This window comes from Trachurus japonicus, chromosome 22 (assembly GCF_045865225.1).
Source record: "Trachurus japonicus isolate A0001 chromosome 22, Traja_1.0".
NCBI lineage: Eukaryota > Metazoa > Chordata > Actinopteri > Carangiformes > Carangidae > Trachurus > Trachurus japonicus.
Genome location: NC_140928.1, coordinates 2,166,763 through 2,182,969, shown reverse-complemented (window position 1 = coordinate 2,182,969; position 16,207 = coordinate 2,166,763).

Here is a 16,207-nt window from a genome sequence, read left to right as displayed (position 1 = left end):
AGCTGTAAACAGCATCTGAATAGTTACATTCTGCTTTCCGAGGGTCATTGAATGGTGCCTCTACAAGGTACTGTAGCCTACGTGTAATCACAATGTACAGAACAGACGCCAGATTCACGGAAGGCTTTAAACCAGAGACGTTCTAAATTGTTTGAATGCAATTTTCTCAGGTTTTCAATCGAAAGCAGTGAGTGGAAGACCATAATTAAAATCGCCATTTCTTAAAAACTATCCAATGTATGACTTTGACTAGGGTATCATTTTAAAGCTAATTGTCTCCTCTTTCCATTGACACCAAAATCTCAATTTTGAAATTTGGGTCACTGTGACTCATTTTGCTGGATCAGGTCACATATGGTAATATTTAGTGAAAATAAAACATAAGAGTTGCAACGGTGGCAGACGTAATACCAACGATGAGAATTTGCAGTTACAAAAGTAAAAAAAATGACCAGCTATAGTAATGTGACAGATGTACTGTAGGCTATCTGTGGACATCAGATGAACATTTTTTGCCTAACTATTCCTTTAAGGACCACCCACTCTACTTAAGGAACACCCAATCTGCTAAAGGACCACCCAAAATATTTCATTATCCACTTAATTGGCTAAATATTTGCATAAAAAACAGGAAGTGAGAGTCGATCACAGGTTAATCAGATGAGAACAGAGCTGATCAGTGTGATCGATCGAGGCCTCAGAGCGTGTTAGTGTCTCTGTTAGCGTGTTAGCGTCTCTCTTAGCGTGTTAGCGTCTCTGTTAGCGTGTTAGCCTCTCTGTTAGCATGTTAGCGTCTCTGTTAGCTCAGAGCTAACGGGGCTAACGTTGAGCCCCCAGCTCCTCTGCTGGTGTGAAAGCTTCGCTCAGCGTTGGAACATGTGTTTGTGTCGGGTGGAAGCGACGTGCATGAGCGTTGACAGATTCACCTGGTGTGAAGGTGCTGCGGCACGGCGGCGTCACACGCCCCCACGTCGTCTCCGCGGTTACACGGGGCCGAGGCAACACGCATCCTGAAGCGTCTGTCGGTGTTTACAGGAATAGTTTCATGGACGTGATGAACAGACAGAGAGAGAGTTCACCTCTGATTAACACCCAGTCCTCACTTCATACACGGTCAGAGCAACTTCTGCTGCTAGAAATAATCTACAGTTAACTCAATACAGTATATTGTAATGTTTTAACTGCTGTTGTCCTACTGGGTCAAGGAAGGAAGGAAGGAAGGAAGGAAGGAAGGACAAAGGGAAGGAAGGAAGGATATAGGGATAGAAGGAAGGAAGGAAGGAAGTAAGGAAGGAAGTTAGGAAGGAAGGAAGGACAAAGGGAAGGAAGGAAGGATATAGGGATAGAAGGAAGGAAGGAAGGAAGGACGAAGGGAAAGAAGGAAGGAAGTTAGGAAGGAAGGACAAAGGGAAGGAAGGAAGGAAGGAAGGATATAGGGATAGAAGTTAGGAAGGAAGGACAAAGGGAAGGAAGGAAGGATAAAGGGATAGAAGGAAGGAAGGAAGGATGAAGGGAAAGAAGGAAGGAAGGAAGTTAGGAAAGAAGGAAGGAAGGACGAAGGGAAAGAAGGAAGGAAGGAAGGACAAAGGGAAGGTAGGATAAAGGGATAGAAGGAAGGAAGGAAGGATGGCAGGAAGGACGAAGGGAAAGAAGGAAGGAAGGACAAAGGGAAGGAAGGGTAAAGGGATAGAAGGAAGGAAGGACGAAGGGAAAGAAGGAAGGAAGGAAGGATAAAGGGAAAGAAAGAAGGAAGGAAGTTAGGAAGGAAAGACAAAGGGAAGGAAGGAAGGAAGGAAGTTAGGAAGGAAGGACAAAGGGAAGGAAGGAAGGAAGGAAGGACGAAGGGAAAGAAAGAAGGAAGGAAGGAAGTTAGGAAGGAAGGACAAAGGGAAGGAAGGAAGGATAAAGGGATAGAAGGAAGGAAGGAAGGATGAAGGGATAGAAGGAAGGAAGGAAGGAAGGACAAATGGAACAATGGGAGGAAAGAAGGAAGGGAAAAAGGAAGGAAAGATAGATGGAGGGAGGGAACAGATTGGGTCAAAAAAGAAGGAAGAAGGAAGGACGAAGGGAAGGAAGGAAGGAAGGGAGGGAGGCAAAAAGGATTGTGGAAAGAAAGAAGGAAAAAGGGAAGGAAATAAAGATGTAGGGATAGGGAACAGACGGTCTACTGGATCAAAAGAGGAAGGAAGAAGAAGTAAGGATGAAGGGAAGGAAGGAAGGAAGGAAGGAAGGAAGGAAGGAAGGAAACCAGGAAAAAGGGATTGTGGAAAGAAGGAAGGGAGAAAGGAAGGAAAGAAGGAAGGATGGACTGGTTGTTTTCCTTCCTCAGGCTTTAGGTGAGTTGACCTGGAGAGAAACACGATACAGGAATAAAAACCGACACGACGCTGCAGAACAATCGCACAATCACCTGACTCATCCACACAGCTCTTTATACACACACACACACACACACACACACACACACACACACACACACACACACACACACACACACACACAGTGTAACATCCAGACAAATGACAAAATGTCAGAGCGCAGTAAAAAGACGAGGAGTTAGAGGCCGTGTACACCGATGGATCTGATCTGGGTTCAGTTAATTCTCCTCCTCCGGCTGTTTGCACCTCCTTCCTCTGTCTCCATGTTCTCATTGTCTCTCCTTAAAGGTCACTTCCAACAGCTTCACTCTCTTCTAAAATAATCACCTGAGCACTGAGCAGCCTCAGACGGAGAAAGAGAGAGAGAGGACAAACTGAACCTCCTGAATATCTAATTTAATTACTCCACTGCTGTGAATTCATCAGACCACACAGTTAGGTAGGTAGGTAGGTAGTTAAATTAGTAGAGGTAGGTCAGTCATTTGGTCAGTAGGTAGGTAGGTAGAGGTAAGTGTGTAGAAGTAGATAGGTATTTAGGTAGGTAGGTAAATTAGTAGAGGTAGGTCGGTCAGTAGAGGTCTGTAGTGGTATGTACGTAGAGGTAGGTAGGTGGGTAGGTAGTAGGGATGCAACGGTTCTCGGTAAAATACCGAACCGTTCGGTACGGCCTTCACGGTGCAATACGCTCTTGGACCGCGGTATTTCAGATTCAGCTGCATCAGCTCTTCCTGCTTTACAGGCAGCTGTGCCGTGTATGTGTGTGCCTGGCCGTTTAAGGCGAAAGCCCGCCCCCGCGAGTCGATGTCCAATCACTGTTGAGCCTCCACACACTCACAGTGACTCCCCCCCTGCAACTGAAAGTGCAGCTCACACACAGAAGAGGGAAAAAAAACAAAAAAAAAACAAACAGGTGGCAGCATGAGCGGTCGCTGATCGCAATCACGGGGGAAATTAATTAGTTATTAGCGCGATTTAGCACATTTAGCTTTTATTAGAGTTCCAGCAGGACTCTGTCCATGCACACTGCATGTGTGTGGTCGCGTGTCCGCGTGCCCGCGTGTCCGCGCGCGATAGAGAGACCGAGGTCGAGCAGGAGTTGACTGACAGGGATGAGAGATGGTGAAAAAAACACAATACACTAACTCCTTCTTTCCCAGTGAGAGACTGTGGCTGCCAGCATAGTGACGGCAATATAGCGCCATCTCTGAAAGTGGCTTCAGAGTGTTCACCTACTGAAAGACTAAAGGAGTGTGCAGAGGGAGGAGCTAGGGGCTGTTCACAGACAGTTCAGGTGTGTGTGTGTGTGTGTGTGTGTGTGTGTGTGAGTGTGAGTGTGAGTGAGAGAGATAGAGAGAGAGGAGACCTGTATTAGAAATATTATAAATTATAAACATTATTTTGGGAGAAAAAAAAAGTTCTCTGCACAAAACACATACCGAAACCGTACCGAGAACCGTGGCCAAAAACCGAGGTACATATCGTACCGTGGGCTACCTGTACCGTTGCACCCCTAGTAGGTAGGTAAACATGTGGAGGTAAGTAGGTAGGTTGGTAGGTAGATAGGCAAGTAGAGAAAGGTTGGTAGAGGTAGGTAGGTAGATAAGTAGTTAAGTAGAGGTTGGAAGGTAGGTAGAGGAACATAGAGGTAGGTAGGTAAAGATAAGCACGTAGAGGTAGGTAGGTAGGTAGGTAGAGGTAGGTAGTAGGGGTGTGCATTGGCACTGCCCTCACGATTCAATTCGATTACGATTCACTAGGTAACGATTCGATTCGATTCTACGATGCATTGCGATGCATTGCAACCGCGTCCACAGCGCTCACCGGCGCTGAGTATCACGGAGCAGATCTATGATCGTCCCCGCTGCATCTGAGACCCCCCACCCAGCCTGAGCTCAGTCACTCCCCCTCCTCTACTGTGTTAATTGGTGATAAACGGGCATACTGCCTGTAGTAATGGTAAAACCCGACCGGCTTGTTGAATCTCGGACCCAACACGGCTGGACTCATGAGCGTTAACTAATTAAAGCAGAAGTAAGTGGTCCGGTCGTTTTCGCTAATGCTGCGTTCCAGGCAGGCTTTTGAAATCGTAAATTACAGCTTCAAGTCACAACTTACGACTTTGTAGCGTTTCAGGCAACCCACTCGTGTTTCTCCGACCTGTTTTACCTGTGAAAGTCACTATAACGGCCACTCGTAACTTCTGACCCGTGAACTTGTACCAGATCGAACTGGTACCACTTCACGGTCGGAAAAATACGAGTTTCCTTGAACGCACCATAACAGTCCTCGTCCCTACGTCGCCACATTCACGGCGTCCCTTGGCTGCACACACAGCCCTGCATGCCGTTCTCTCTCCTCATTGGATAAAAACTGTAGGATACGATAAATGTTTTCTCCTGGGCTCAGAGCAGAGCAGAGTGACTGACAGACCCGTGTTTCAGACCAAACACTCCATGTAAGTGATTGCTGTCGGAAGATAGAACTATTTAAGACTTATATTAACACAAATATATCACTTACTTCTGCTTTAATTCTCAACCCGACCGCGGGTGAAAAAAAAGGAAAACGAAAGGCAGCGGCAACACTGCTACTGCTGGTGCTGCTGCTTAGCATGTAGCTACAGGCTGTAGCTTAGCATGTAGCTACAGGCTGTAGCTTAGCATGTAGCTACAGGCTGTAGCTTAGCATGTAGCTACAGGCTGTAGCTTAGCATGTAGCTACAGGCTGCGCATGTCGTTGCTCCGGAAACGCCCCCGGAGGTAATTGAAACTTCACAACTTTATTTGAGGCCAGAAAATAAACAGTGACATAATCGATTATGGCACGTTGCCGCATCGATGCTGAATCATGCATGTCCCGCATTGCAATGCATCGCCGAATCGATTATTGTTGACACCCCTAGTAGGTAGGTAGATAGGTAAGTAGGCTAGGTAGAGGTACGTGTGTAGAGGTAAGTAGGTAGGTTAGTAGGTAGAGTTACGTGTGTAGAGGTAGGTAAATACTGTAGGTAAGTAGGTAGGTTGGTTGGTTGGTTGGTAGGCAAGTAGAGATAGGTAGGTAAGCAGAGTTCGGTAGAGGTAAGTATGTAGAGGTAGGTAGGTAGATAAGTAGGTAGGTAGATGAGGTGGTTGGCTGGCGGGTCAGTCATCAGGTAGATAGATATTGTAGATGGGTCAGTAGGTTTGAGGCCCACTGAAGGGAAGCACATGAGTTTAATTATAGTATGAAGCAGCTCGTCTCCTCAGCTGAAGAACTTCAGGGTCCACGAGTCCAAACATCAAGAGTTACTGTAGATGGAGAAACAAATCCAATTTTACGCAACGAAGAGCCCAAAGTCCAAGATGTGAAACTAAGCAGGAACCAATGTCAAAAGTCAAAAACAATATCAGAAATAAAAACACGTGTACAAACTAACAGACAGGACACTGCAAAAACTCAAAATCTTACCAAGAATATTTGTCTCATTTCAAGTCTATTTTCATTTGAAATAAGTAGAAAAATCTGATAGTGGAGCAAGTTGTTCTTTCTTATAACAAGCACAAAAAAATTATTTTCACTGGCGGAATTTTCAACTTATTTAAAATGAAAATTAGTTTGAAACAAGTGAAAATTATCTAAAAACAAGTTACTTTTTAGGTGATGAGTCTCATTTAAAGTGGAAATAGATTAGTTTTGACTAGAAATGAGACATTTTGACAAGAAATAAGACAAATATTCTTGGAAAGACTTTGAGTTTTTGCAGTGTGATGGCAGGTGAATGCAACAGGTGAGATATTTAAAAGTGAAACAGGAAGTGAGCAGCTGTGGATCAGGATAATGTTTCTTCTGCAAAAGCATATTTGCAAAACCCATGCAGAGAATAAGGGGATTATGGGTAATTGTTTCATGGCTGTATAGGCTTCTGTTTACACTGTCGTCCTGTTCACACTGGTTTATTTTCTCATTTTTTCTAATAATCATCTTCTATATATTTGTTTAATCTGCGCTGTGCTTTACTGTCTTTGTATTTGATGTATTTTTTTTAATTCTCTTATATGATCATAAATTAATAATAAATTAGACCTTGTACCTAACGATCACAATAATTGCAGCTGAACTGATGGTTCATTTAATTCAGCAGTCAGATTAAAGCCCACACAGTCAGCAGGGTCATTAATATACATGCATGTATGAATATATACACATGTATAGGAGGTGTTGGGGAGAAGCTGTCAGCCCGAGTCAAACACAGCTACTCTGCATGGCACGATAGTTGAAAACACACACTCCTCCTCCCCCCCTTAAAGAAAAGAGCTGTTTAGCTAATGAAAACTAGTAGGACATGAAAGTAATTCTCAGGAGAAAAGGTTACGTTAGCTTTCTAATTTAGCAACTAGCAAACGTGATTGGTCGGGGGAGTGGATTCACCCCGAGAGACGGAGAGACAAAGAGTGGTTTAATTCCCCCAGTAAAGGCCGGAGCTGCATGAGAAACCAATCTGAGAGCTATTATCTTCCCTCCTCTCATCAAATTGGAAGCAGGTCTGATTTAGCCTTAATCGAGCTAATCTCCCCCGCTGCTCCTCCACAAAACTGGCTGCAACTCAAATCATTTCCCTGCCTGAGGAAGAATATTGGTCATTTTCTTTTAGCACCAGGACTCTTATTAAGAGCCATCTCTAATTTTCTCTCTGTCTCGCTGTGGGGTTCATAAGGAGGAGGAGGAGGAGGAGGAGGAGGAGGAGGAAGGGTATACCGGGCGTCAGCGTGGTGATTACAGTTTCCTAGACGACGGTCCAGCGGTGGCCCTCGGGATCGGGGCCGGGCGGGGTGACGGAGAGCAGAGGGAGAGATGAAATTGCATTCCATTAGTGCTAATACAGAGACATTAAGAGTCTGTCTAAAGCTTCGGCCGCTTAACGATTACGGTCACTAATTCATCCAATCAGCTCGCGAGCAGACGCCTCGTGAAGTCGTAACGACCTCGCCCGCCCGCCCGCCTCTCCTCTCCTCCTCGCCGGCTATTAACGGCCTGATTGACAGCAGCCGACGCTTTGTTTTAAACAGAAGAGAGGAGAGAGAGAAAGAGAGAGGAGAGACGTCAGCGTCACTCAGACTCAGAGACTCAGCTTCCTGTTTGACGTCTTCTCCGTCCTCTCACCGCAGAGTTTATACCTAAACCACCGACACCTCTGACATCCATGAACCAGCAGCTTTCATTTTTGGAGCTACAGACTCGACTCCTGAGTTTAAAGTTTCAGTAACATTTTATTTGGTGCACATCTCTATAACGCATTATAACCATACTAATAATGAGTTATAATGCAGTCATAGCGCTGTATAACTGTAGTTATAAACACTCATAAATGACCATAATGCTTTATTTGTTTTGTTTGTTTGTTTATTTATTTTCATATATCAAAGTTAAAAAAAATATAACATATAAAATCCAAAACAATGTGAAGGGGAATGCCAAAAAACCCTCCAGGGGCTTGTAGGGCGGCATTCTCCGACTACAGTTCTAAGCTAATGAGCATAGCTACATTTGTGAGGTACAAAAGTCGTTCATACATAATAAATACAAACATGGTTTAACATGATTTAACATTGTACAATGCAATACAAAAAGCTTGATAAACATATGATAAGAAATATAAAATAATCCCAGTTTAGATAGGCAGACCATGTGGAAAGTATTGGCTGGTTAGCAGGAGAGACTTTAGTGCTCTCCTAAATTGTTGTAAAGATAAATCAAAAAGATGTACAGGTAATAAATTCCATATTCTTGGTCCACGATAAAGTATATATTTATAACAGTTTTTTTTTCATTTCATTTCTCCTTTATTTATTCAGGGAAGGTCAATTGAGAGCGAGCTCTCTTTTTCAACGACGCCCTGATTACAAAAACACAATTATACAATATACAAGGTCATGATCCACAATTACGTACAGGTTGTAAAACATTCGATAATAAGTTTTTTAAACTATCTAATATAAGGAAATAAGATGATCCAGTTTCAGACAGTTTTGTAGGTTATTCCACTTTTGGGGGGCATAAAACTGAAAGGCAGTCTTCCCCAATTCTGTCCTGATGCTGGGAATTTGTAAAACCAAGGTGTCCTGTGAACGAGTGTGTAAGTTACAGATTCTAAGTGAGATTAAGCTACTAAGATAAACAGGTAAAATTTCAAGTAAAGCTTTGTAAATAAAAACCATGCAATGTTGTTCCCTCCTTACAACAATAATCATAACACACTATAAAGCATTTTATCATGACTTATAAGGTCAGGTATTATAATACGTTATAATTGTTAGTAACTCGCTGACAATGCCCACATCAATAATGCATTATAAATATAGTTATAATGTGTTATAATTGGCTAATAAACGTGTTTAACTATCATTATAAACACTGATTAATTATCATAAGTCTTTATAACAATAATCATAACACATCACAGAGAATTTTATAATGGCTTATAAGGTCAAGTATTATAATCGAGTTATAATGCTCTATAATGTGTTATGCTTATTGTCATAAAGCCTTATGATCATTTATGAGTGTTTATAACTATAGTTATACAGTGTTATAACTGCAATATAACTCATTATAAGTATGGTTATAATGAGTTATAGAGATAGGCGCCAAATAAAGTGTTACCAAAGTTTCTATATATTTTCTAAAAAGATTAAAAACCATCAGAAACTACAAACTCTAAGAGTTTAAAAACTAAAAATAATAAGTAAAACAGTAAAAAGGTTTAATTAAATACATCACACTAAAATAAAACCGACAATAGCATACGTTTTCATAAAAGCTGATTGTTGTAGCGACTGTACACTTCAGGCTTAACTACTGCCACTGCCTCCGTGACTCCGCCCCCAAATTCTATGCATAGTCCAAAAAGAGGAGGAGCCTGTGTGGAGACTCACTCTAGTGGTCAGGAGAGGAACTGCAGCCTCTGGTTGTTTCAGGTTTGAAGCCTTGGTCACACTGCAAAAACTCAAAATCTTTCCAAGAATATCTGTCTTATTTCTTGTCAAAATGTCTCATTTCTAGTCAAAACTAATCTCTTTTCACTTAAAATAAGACTCATCACCTAAAAATTAACTTGTTTTTAGATCATTTTCACTTTGTGCTTGTAATAAGAAAGAAAAACTTGCTCCACTATCCGATTTTTCTACTTATTTCAAGTGAAAATCAGCTTGAAAGAAGTAAAAAGTGTCTAAAAACAAGCTGCTTTTTATGTGATTAAGTATAATGAGATTTGTTTTGACAAGAAATAAGACAAATATTATTGGTAAGATTTTTAGTTTTTGCAGTGTAGAATAAAGAGTGGTGTTGAGCCGTGTGCTGGAGCTTTCAGTCACAATGCATGATCTTTGTTGTAAGCGCCAAGTTTAGGCGGGAACAGGAGCTTTGGTTGTAACTCTGGTTTACACACTGTGTTTGACACACACACACACACACACACACACACACACACACACTGATCCATAGGCCTCTGCAGTGGAGTTGTTGTGGTGAGTAAACAGCGTAAACGGTCGGTCGGTGTGTATTCAAAGCCGAGAGAGTCCTTTCAAATCGTCCCGCGGGAGCAAAACAGCAGCGGTGACACAAAATCAATAGAGCTGACAGAACGAGGGAGAGAAAGAGAGAAAGAGAGGCAGAGAGAGGGAGAGAAGGAGAGAGGCCACATGTCTGACTCAGCAGCTCGTCCTCACAAACAGGAATAATCTGGTTCTGATCGATGGACCGAGACTATACAGCAGCTGCAGATTCATAAACAAATCAAACGGTCTGAAGTCTCTGCAGCGGCCGATTGTCCTACGTTCAGTAAATGCAGCGTTTACTATTGTTGCCGAGTGATGGATTTACGGTCACATCACAACACCTGACTTCTTCTCCTCCTTCTTCTTGTGTCTCGTTCTGTTTCACGACTTTAATGAAAGTGTCACAGTTTGTCTTTTATATAAGAAAAGGAAACAGAGAAGAAAAACTAAACACACTGTAAGAAAAAGTCCGTAAAAAATATACGGCACAAAGTAGCTACCGTGTTATTGTGAAGTTGATGAGTTTGATGAGGGAAACCAAGAAATCCCATAATGAGCCTCCGTAGCGTAGCTCTGAGCAGCTCGCGGCTCTGCTCCGCCGTTCTAAAAACCGTCAATTAAAGGTAACGAACCTACTGCTATGACTATAGGGGTTATGGCAATGGGCCAATTTGCTAAAATGTTGAACTATCCCTTTAAGTTGATTAAGAAAACTAATGAAACAAATGATGATACCGTAAAACTTCAAATAATGGCCGAGTCCCAAATTGCCGCCGGTCCCAATTAACCGCCGGGTGTAGCAAAATATTTTTTATATTAAACGCCCATCCCAAATAAACGCCGGGTCAAACATTGTTTTTCTGGTTGCCAAAAAATATTCTATGCAAATATAGCGGGTGTCTCGAGACATTAAAGACGGCTGAGGACTGACAGGACGTCAGCTGGTTGCTCCTGTCCGGTCTGTCCACTCCTCTCATCCGCACTTCAGCACCTGTCCTGGGCTGCACAGTGTCGGCTCGGCTCGCTCCTTGTTTTAAATGACTCCTTTTAAAAGTAGCGTAAACAGCCTACTGTTCTCTGATTACTCATACGCGTATTTAGTTAGGCTATACGTTACATTATTATTAGTTATAGGCCTACTTCATTCAATGAAAAAAAAAAAAAAAGGACGGTGGTGCGAGCCAACACGGGTGCTGGAGTGTGGGAGAGGAGTGGAGGTTTTTGCAACTTGCGGCGGATCAGAGAGGGCGGAGGACCGACATGACGGGGGGTCTCGGTCTCCTGGTACCTGTGCGGGCCAGGACCGCGGAGGTCAGCGAGACCGAGAACGAGTCCGCCCTGGCCGTATTTACAGTAATGCCTTGAGAAACGCACGTATCGTTCCACCACCGCCTGCTGCCACGGAGTGAAGCCTCTTTCCCCAGAAGGAGGTCCAGGTTGAACACTATTAATAAACGCAGGTCCCAAATAAACGCCTGTTGATTTGAGCGATTTAAGCAAATAAACGCCCGGGCCTTTATTTGGTGTTTTACGGTAGTCTATGTATTATTACAGTTTTATGATGAGCCTTGATAGAGCGGCCATTTTTGACCGGGAACACAAACTTGTTTAACGTGAAATGAACACAACATGAGGGTTGAACCCGGTGTTCCTCAGTGACGTCTGTAATCTCATGGATTCTCCTCCAGGAACTACTTGAAGGACCTCAACAAGCTCTCGGCTCTCTCTCCACTCACAGGATCTAGACTCTACTTGTGTCAGGACTTCTGGACTTCCTGTGAATGATTTAAACCTCTGAACTCCATCGTGATGTGTGATTGGATGAAACTTCTTCAAGGATCATTAGAACTTCTCTGAGGACGTACAGTACGTCTGGATGAAGAGAAGTTTGGATCGTCCTGGTTTCAGGCCGAAGTGGAGACGACCTTCTGACCCCGTCGTCATCGATCTGCTCATGCAGGAGACTCAGTGACATCATCATCGATAACATCTGGTGCGTTCAGGTGAACTCTGGAGAAGTCATGATGGATGTTGTTTTAAAGGGACAACGAGGAGTTTTGGAAAAGCGAAGTGTTTCCACACTACATTTATGAGCCGCACCGTGAAATTCTTTGACCGGCGCAAGACAGACTCATGTTTTCATTCATCAAGAATTAAAGTCAGAGGTTGGAAGACGATCACATACACTGCAAAAAATCAAATATCTTACCAAGAGTATTTGTCTTATTTTTAGTCAAAAAGTCATTTCTAGTCAAAACAAATCTCATTATACCTAAAATAAGACTCATCACATTAAAAAGCAGCTTGTTTCTAGACACTTTTTACTTCTTTCAAGCAGATTTTCACTTAAAATAATCTGATAGTGTTTAGAGTTTAGAGTTTATTTATTTAGCACACAAATTTCAATGGTGCAAGGAGGGAACGAAGCCGGTTGGCTTGTACATAGGTTCCACCCCTATAACAATAGTGGAGCAAGTTTTTCTTCCTTATTACAAGCACAAAAAAACTTGCTTTCACTGGCAGATTTTTCTACTTATTTCAAATGAAAATGTGCTTGAAACAAGTGAAAATTATCTAAAAACAAGTTAATTTTTAGGTGATGAGTCTTATTTTATGTGGAAAGAGATGGGTTTTGACCAGAAATGAGACATTTTGACTTGAAATAAGATAAATATTCTTGGAAAGATTTTGAGTTTTGCAGTGTACCGTCGTAGTTCCCACCATAAACGGAGATTCGGCGGCGTTATTCTCATGACTCGCCACGAAACCGAAAGTAAAGAAACGCTGGTCGGCTCGCCCAGCATTTCCACCACCACTAATAATAACAAAATAACCATAGAGACAAAACCATAGATTTATAGAAAATGGACCATTAACAAGTGGTAACGTAGATTCATCCACATTAATATGAGACTTTTTTTATTGTCGCGGAATTTTTCGTTCTGCCTCGTTGTCCCTTTAATGAATCCCTTAAATTCAATGAATGGTTTATCGGACACCTCTGCTGTTTGTTTCTTGTTCCATCCCTAAATAATAATATAGGCCTAATATAATATAATATAATATAATATAATACAGTTTAACATAATATAATATAACATAAAGTGACATGAAGCTGTTGTTCTGCTGCGGGCCGCTCTCTGCTTTGTCTGGTCTTGTCTTGTCTGGCTTTTATTTTCCTTTCCGTCCTCACTCTATCAGAGTATCAGGTCATTTTCTTTGTCTCCCTGCAGCGATCAATAATGTTTCATCTCAGCTCCACGAAACCGCAAAACAACAAACATGTGACTGAGAGGAGAAGAAGCCGCCGCCGCTCGGAGATGAGAAACGAGTCGACGGCAGGGCGATAATTGGGAGGCTCAGTTCATTTGTTTTTACTCGTCTGTTGTCTTTTCTGCCGCTGTGTGTAATCAACATGCGAGCGAGCATGGCGGACAGACGGAGGGATGAGGGGAAGGATGGATGGAGGGATGGATGGAGGGAGGGATGGAGGGAGAGAGGGAGAGAGGGAGGGCTGTTCATGTTGTCTAGTCTCATTTTGTTTCCTAACAGACACAACTAAATCATGTCGACGTGGGAAAACTGTTGTATTTGTGTCGTCATTGGTGATGATGATGCTGCTGGTGCCAACATGAGCTGAATGAAGGAGTTACTACGGCAACAAACCCATCATCCATCCCTCTGTCTGCCAGAGAGAGAGAGAGAGAGAGAGAGAGAGAGGATGAGGAGGAGAACAGAACAGAAGAGCAGAGCGAGAGATGAAGACAAAGAGCCGGTGGAGGAGAAGAAGAGAAGAGTGACAGGGAAGAAAAAGACGAAGCAGGAAACAGAGATAATAATGAAGAGACGGAGAAAGAAAAAAGCCCAGAATATAAATCTGTTTATGAATGTGGTTGTTATTCAAACACAGGAACATAGAAATGCTTCTCACAGAGGTCAAAGGTCAACACCAAACAACACACCGCTTCCTGTTCACACTGTAAAACCATGATTATTAAAGATTTATGAATGATAAATAAACACATTTACAACACGATCTGTTCTAAACGCTGCTAACGAGCTGCTTAATTAACCGGTTGTAACCCGTTCTGAAGCTTTTGTAAAGGGCGTTTTATTGTGAAATCACGACGACAAGTCTTTTTGACGGACAGTTACCCACAATCCCTCTGTCCTCGGTCCTCTGTCCGTGTGTTTTTGATGTTTTTTTAACGTGTATGTTCAGAAAAAACTCTTAATCCTCATTATTATTATTATTATCATATGGATGTGTTCCGTGTTGCATTCGCTGCCGCTGTAGACTGTAGGACAAACACATTCATGCAGTGAATTATTATAGTTTTTGTTTTGATTGAAATATAAATATATAAATGATGTTTTGATCTTAAAGTTGTTCCATAAAAGCAGATTTTGTGTTTTTTTGTTTTTTTTTCAGTCGCCTCTTCATGTAATTACGTTTCCATCCCGACGCCCTCACTGCTGCTGCATTATGGGAATAATCTCTGTTGTTGTTTTGTTTTGTACGGTGGCTGTTTACAGCGAAGGGAACCTGTGTTTGTGATTCAGCCCCGTGTTTGTTTATTTGTTGGTTCGTGTGAGAGTTAAAAACACTGTGCGTCTTCAACCAACAACAACAACACGACACAACACAACTAGTCGGTACATCCACCCGGCAGCGGCCGCGTGGGGAACTCGCTTAGACCCCGAGGGTCTGCAGAGTCCCAGGGTCAGAGCATTAATTAAAAACTCATCAGGGAGTTTGATCATCAGGAAACAAGACTAGTTGATTAAATTTCAAAATAAAAGCTCAGACGTTTCCTATAAAACAGCTGAAAGTCTGAGTCTACTCTGTTCTCTGGGACTATTTTCAGCTGTGGATGAATCTGGGTTTACTTCTGTTGCTGCTGCAGAGTATTTGTAGCAGCAGGTAGGTGTGTGTGTGTGTGTGTGGGGGTCTAAATAAAGTGTGTGTGATGGAGCAACGTGTCGCCCGGTGCAACAACAGCGAGACTCACTGATCTGATGTGTTTTAATAGTTTCTGGAAACAATGGAGCTCAACGGCTCGAGGCGAAAAGAGAAGAGACACCTCTGATCCACATTCACACAGATTTGTCGTCTGTTCTGTCGACATGAAGAATATTAATAAACACAATAATGAGAATCTACTGCAATATTTATTTTTATTTTTTTGCACAAACACAGTCTGAAGCAGAATTGAAATTAAAACATTTACTGTAAAATCTTAAAAATTAGCCAGTCGACGGAAGGAAGAAAGAGACAAAGACAAAGAGGTAAAAAACAGACAGAGGAAGGAGGAATGAATCACAGCAGCAGCGAGAAGAAGGAGGATAAAGAAAAGAAAGACAGAAAGGGAGTGAAAAAAGAAAAAACAGAGAGAGAAAGAGTAATGAAGCGAGAAAACAAGAAGGAGCGATAGAGGGACATATGGTGGCTGCTGGTGCTGGTTGTGCAGACTTTAATGCCGCCGGCGGCTGCAGCAGCAGCGGCGGCGGCGTTGAGCTCGGAGCTCTGAATAACACAGAAACACAACATGTAAAAATAGAAATAAAAGGTAGAGACAATAGAAACAGAAAGCAGCAGAAAGTAAAAGCTGCTGCAGGGAGGAGGAGGAGGAGGAGGAGGAGGAGGGAAGTGATGAATAGAGATCAGAGGGAAATGTACATCCAGGTCTGTGTGTGTGTGTGTGTGTGTGTGTGTGTGTGTGTGTGTGTGCAGACTGCAGTGTCAGCTGTGGACACAATGGAAGAGAGAAGAAGGAAATAAATATAATGATCCATCGGCTCGATACAGAAGAAAGACTTTAAATAATAAACAGAGAAACATTGAACTCATCGTCTTCAGCGACAAAGAACAAAATAATAAAGTGAATTCATATCAGAGATGAAATAAAAATAAAATAAAAATACAGGATGAAGAAGGAAAATCCCAGCGGGAGAGAAGAAGGTGTAGAAACAAAGCTCCGACAAAACAAAGTGAAATCTGTGTTTTTTTTAGTTTTTTTTATTTCTAACAATGACAAAATAAAAATACAGAAATATTTATCCTAAAGAATAAAACATTTTGAATTGTGTAGCTCGTGTTTTAAAGACACAACAACTAAAAAAAAAGATGTAAATTAGAAAAAGAAACAAAATCTACACAATGATAATAATAATAAAATAATAATGTTAAAACTGATTATAGTGAATGAGCTGAGGAATAAAATTATATTTTCATTTCATTAAAGGAAATGAAAGAAAGAATAAAAGAAAGAATCAAGAAGAATGAGACGCAGAAAT